Source organism: Cryptomeria japonica, chromosome 5 (genome assembly GCF_030272615.1).
Source record: "Cryptomeria japonica chromosome 5, Sugi_1.0, whole genome shotgun sequence".
Lineage (NCBI taxonomy): Eukaryota > Viridiplantae > Streptophyta > Pinopsida > Cupressales > Cupressaceae > Cryptomeria > Cryptomeria japonica.
This window is the reverse complement of record NC_081409.1, coordinates 879,445,224-879,451,297: the sequence shown is the minus strand read 5'-3', so window position 1 is coordinate 879,451,297 and position 6,074 is coordinate 879,445,224.

The window sequence follows — 6,074 nt, the reverse complement described above, 5'->3', positions numbered from 1 at the left end:
GTTCCAATACTTTGATTTCTGATATTAAGTTTCAACTTAATCAAAAATTTGAAATGACTGATTTAGGTCTTTTACATTATTTCTTAGGAATGCAAATTTGGCAAACCTCTAAAGGAATTTTCTTATCTCAAAGTAAATATGCTCAAGATCTTATAGATAAGTTTAACATGAATGATGCTCACCATGTTTCAATTCCTATTGAATTAGGCACTAAGTTAATGCTTGATATGCAAACTCCTCTTGTTGATCCTACTTTGTATAGACAATTAGTTGGAAGTTTAAATTATTTAACTCTTACTAGGCCAGATATTGCTTATAGTGTTGGTTTGGTTTCAAGATTCATGTCTAAACCTCAACAAACACACTTTAAAGTTGCTAAAAGAATTTTAAGATATATTAAAGGAACTATTAATGTAGGTTTGTTTTATGATGCAAATTCTGATTTTACTTTAAAAGGTTTTACTGATTCCGATCTAGGTTGAGATCCCAATGATGGGAAATCTACTTGTGGTTATTGTTTTTTTGTTGGTTCAGGAGCAATTTCTTGGAATAGTAAAAAGCAACAATCTACCTCTCTTGGATCCACTGAAGCTGAGTACAAAGGATGCACTAATGCTTCCGAAGAAGTCTTGTGGCTTAGAAGACTACTTGAAGATTTGGGTCTACCTCAACACGAACCAACTCAATTGTATTGTGACAACCAAAGTGCCATTGCCTTGGCTAAAAATCCAGTTTTCCATGCAAGGACAAAACACATTGCTCTCCAACACCACTTTATTAGAGAACAAATTGAAGACAAGCAAGTTTCACTCCTCTATTGCAAGGGGGAAGACCAAGTTGCAGATATTTTGACCAAGCCACTTTGTAAAGAAAAGTTCCAATTTCATTGTAAAAATCTTGGATTACAACCCATTGAAAGGTTTGATGTAAGCTCCCCAAGTAAAGCTTAAGGGGGGGTGTTAGAATATTTAATCTTTACTTAGCTTAGGTTTATTTGTATTTAGTTTAGGATATTCCTTTGGAATTCCTACATGTAATTTGTCCTCTAGTACATGTGTGAGGACAAGTCATTTCTTTTATTTTCCTTTATTAAGGAATATTAGATTTCCTCCATAAGAGGATGTGGACACATGGCACACACATTTTATGAATGGTGGCATTCATAGATTTGGGAGTTACTTTGTAACTCCTCTCCTCATCTCTATTTAAGAGATGTCTCCTCTCTCATTTCTTCTTAATGACAATATTGTAAAGAGCTTCTTGCTCTCTCTCTCTCTCTCTCTCTCTCTCTCTCTCTCTCTCTCTCTCTCTCTCTCTCTCTCTCTCTCTCTCTCATTTTAGGCATTGCCTCATTCATAATATCACAAGGGGTTTTTCTTTGCTTTTCCCCTTTCAAAAGTTCTTGTGCTTCCTTCTTCACATTTGGGTGATTGCTCCAAGGTTTTTTGCTTTTCTCTTGGTAACATTTACTTCATCAATAAACTTTCTTGGATTTTATTTTTCTTTCCTTGCTCTTGTTTTTCCTTTCATGATCAATAGTTTATCATAAGTCTCCTAAAAAATTGAATAGTTGTTGCTAAACAAAATACATTAAGCAATTGCATAGGACCTTAATCTTAGGTTGTGTGTTTGTGGGAATATCATCCCTTGGTGTCATTTTTTAGGCCACTTGACTAGGGGTGTATCAACAAGTTGGTTTTTTTTAGATGATGTGTATCCTCTTCCTATAAATAAGATGCATCTATTAGAATTTGCTATGAATTCGCCTAGAATCAAAAAGATTGAAGGAAAGCAAGATTATAAATCCAAAGATGAATAAAATTAGTGCTCCCTTAGTATTGAACTAGCCAAGGGGAGAAGAGAATGTTGTCTATATAGAAAAATTAGGGAACATAATTCCAAGAGCCCAACTGAGATTTTAAATGTCTTGATAAATCAAACTTGAATTTTGACAATCAATTGTCAAATTCAAAAAATGGTTAAGGATGAGGTTGATGTAAAGCTCACAATCAAGGCATTTGTTTGGGATTCACACTACCTTGATTTTAGTTACATTATTTTATTTTCTACAATAACGAAGTGAGGCATTTTATGGTGAATTTGTGTCCTTTGGTAAAGGCAACATGGTAGGTCAAGTAAGATGTTTGAAAACAAAGTGCAACCAATAATTAATCTTGCAAATTTTGAGCTCAAGGTAGTTGAAATAGAATATTTTTGTAATACAAATAATTTAGCCTTTGCAGTTGACTTGGCCCAATTCTAAATGGTTTGATTAACATGGATGACCCTGGCACTAATAAGGTCGATGCTTCTATGGAATGTCTTCATTTGAAAATTTAGTGACCTTGAGGGCCTTAAGAGTTTGACACATTTTCTTGAGCGTGTTCTATTTTATGTGTGAAAAACACCCCCTTAGAGGATGGTTATATGCAATATCTTACAAAGCACAAAAGTTAGTCAAATTCTTATACTAGTTTTGAAAATACAAATTCCTATTTTGCAATGAATGTTGGCTATTTTGAAAAGGCATTGGGTATATTTCCTCAATTTTTCATTAGTCCCTTGATGTCACTATTGGAATCAAGGAACATTGAGAGGGGAGGGGGGTGAATCAGTGTTCTGCAGACTTTGATATCGCTGACTTGATTCTTAAACCTTTTAATGCATTTAATCAATAGAAAAATGCAAGAACATAAAATGAACAACCACAACACCATAACACAAGGATTTTATATGTAGAAACCATGTTAGGGGAAAAACTATGGTGGGGATGAAACCAACAAGATGAGTATACTCAAATAAAAGTTTTACAATGGGAATGCACATGCATTCAAGCACACTGACTAGAGCTCACTGCTCAAAAGGAGGTTCACTGCCTATAGAGTCAATTACAATATAAGACTAAAGTATTTGAACTAGAGAGTAGCATCTACAAATGCCTGATAATAGTTTTGGTTAAGCACAATAAACACACTTTTCACACTTATCTCATTTTACTCTGTCGCAAGTCCAGAGCATCGATCTCTAACCTGCACACATGAAACTACACACAATCGATCACACAACCTATTCCATACTCAATATGATCAATTACATCGATCTTATATATATCCGCAACATGAAATCATATCCATCACTAGTTGGCTCATCAAGACTTAGAATATTTTCCAAACGTGTATGAACAATCGGCTAAAATCGAACTCCAATGCATATGCAGACCAAAAATAATTATCCACACACTTCCCAAATGTTAGCCAAACACCTTGGATCACAAAACAAATCACCAAAACTACTCCATCAAATCCGCACAAGGATCAGCTATAAAAGTTGGCTTGATACTCACTGGCAGACCAAAAACTGATACTCAGAAAATTGTACCATGTACACCAATCACCGTCGGAGACCAAAACTCTGGAATAAGGGTATTCCAGACATCTACCTGCCTTCCTTCATATCCACAAAACAAAATATTAGCCTGAAAAAAATTCGGATCAAAATACTGAAGACTGTTAGATGCTCTCTTCAAGGCTTTTTGGACTTAAGCAAATCACCAATCTGACTTCCAGTATGACCAAACCATGCAATGCATATAGGAGAAATCACTTGGGTTGCCATCAATGACAACACCTGATAACCTGTGCAGTGCCTCTTGCCAACAGTCACAAGATGAAACATCTATAGAGAACAATGTTGATGATTCAAAAAATAATTAGAATATTACGGTGAATGGTTGGTGATAGAATCAATTAAGAAAACGTTTAATTTTTTCACAAATTCAATAGAAAGAAACAACAATACTTTGTATGTAAAGCCCTAGAAACATGTTAGGATTATTACACTAGATGTGAACACCTAAAATTATCCTTTAACTGAACAAATATTTATTTAATTATTTTTATCCTAATGTCTTCTATTATTAAATAAGTATTTTAATTTATTTAATGAATTATTTAACCTTTTCTACTATTAATTAAATAAATATTTATTATTTATTTAATGGTCTCATCCCTCTTTCCCAAATTAAATAAATATTTAATTTATTTAATTTATGTGGCCTTTCTTCTATTAATTAAATAAATGTAATTTATTTACCTTTTTCTTCTTATCCACAAGGCACCACATTTTTCCAAATACATACTCCCTAATTTTAGCCCTCCATTTTAATTTAACCTCTCAATCTTATTCATTCTTATCTTTTACATTTCCACCTCTTAATATCCTCCCTTAATCTTTACCTGCCCTTTTATCCTATTGGTCCCATTTACTTGTGTGATCATGACCATTTTTTTATCCTTTTTGCCTCTTCAACTCAACCATCCATTTCTTATAGGATCTCTACAAAAGGAGTTTCTCCCTCTCATTTCATCATATCAAGCAACCAAGCATTTGGAGCATTCAAGGGATATTAAGCAATCAAGCATTTGGAGCATACTTACATTTCGTCAAAAATCATTCTAGCTTTTTGCTTTGCATTATCACAATCACATCCATTCTTTCATCGGCTCTTGTGTAAGTGCAACACAAATCTGAGAGCAACCATATCAAATACAAGATCATGGAGGATAGGAGAACAATGGAGACAAGCCTACTTTGTGTGTGAATGGTATTGTAAAGTGGAAAATTGAACCCTAGTGATTCCCCACCTAGGAGAGAGAAAGGTAATCACTAGAAATAAGCAGCTACCGATTTGGGATCGTGTTGTAACTTCGGATATGAGGTATTTAGACTGATACAGACCTGCCATGCAAATTTGGAGAAAAGTTGTCGAGACTGAGTTGAAGTTGCACCTGGTCCTCTGAAAAAATCCACGAGTTGAAAAGGGTTTTTCCATCTCTAGAAATGAAGACTAAATCTACAATTACAGTCACGCACCTGCAACCTATGCACCGAAAAGGAGGGAAGAAGGGTTGTGGATAGAATCAAACCCCGGTTGAGGAATCAACCTTGAAAGAAATTAATTGCAAATGCTTAAATGTAAATAATGGAAATGTATACCTTGTAGATCTGCAATTTGTCGATGATGGTTGCTTTGCTTCTTGAATGTAATCACAAGTGTTGCATGAAATGGCATGTAACATGACAAAAGCCTAACACACACACATGCTTGCAAATGAATTTTGTAATGTTTCTCCAATGGATGAGCGAAGAAGACACATGAAAAAGAAGAAGACTTGATGAATGCTTGAAGGCTTGAACGCTTGATGACGATAATGAAAACCTCTTTCTTGTTCACCTCTATCATCCTTCTTACCCGGATGAGAGAATTAAGCCCCCTTTTATACTTGCCTTGGAGGGTTAATTATCCTCTAATCAAAGGCCGACATAGGGGGAATTTAATTCCCAAAAGCAGATTTAGGTCCAAGGGTCGGATGGACCCATTTTGGGGCCACAGAAGGGAGGGGGACAGGGGTGCCATGCCCCTATCCTGCCCTATTTTGGGGCTTGGATAGGGTCCTGAGATGATACCAGGGTAAAAAAAAAAAAGGAAAATTTGAAGAAATAGGGCAGAAAGGGGTCCTAATTGGGTAGGGAAATGTCATCACCAGGGTGAGGGCCTAAAATGTGGTTAATATTGCAAAGGTTGCAATTTTATGACGCTACAGGTATAATATTTGTTATTTGTGTGCATTGTAGTTCTCTATTGATGTTGTGTTGGATTAGTTTATAGATCTAGGATTTAGTGGTTGGCTTAGTTAATATTTACAAACAGGGTTCAAAATCAACAAAAGCATTTTGGCATGCCTGATGGGACTCTTGTTCCTTATTTCTAACATTTTTCTTGAGTTTTTGCAATATAGTTTTTGCATTTAATCATTTGCATTTTTATATTTGGTTTTGTTTTGGCTAACCCTTGTTGGTACTAACAAAGTGGTAAAATTGTCCCTTATGTTTGAAGGCCCCTTGGATCATTGTCATTTGCCTTGTAGGAAGGGGTTATTGTTGCAACTTATAACATGATTTTGCAGGGGTGGTTTAATGGCTTTGTGTTTTCATAGCTTAGATCACATTTTGATTTGGTGCATTAAAAAGAACTTTTGTTTGTAGTGTCTTGTTCTCTTGCATGCTTTATGTTG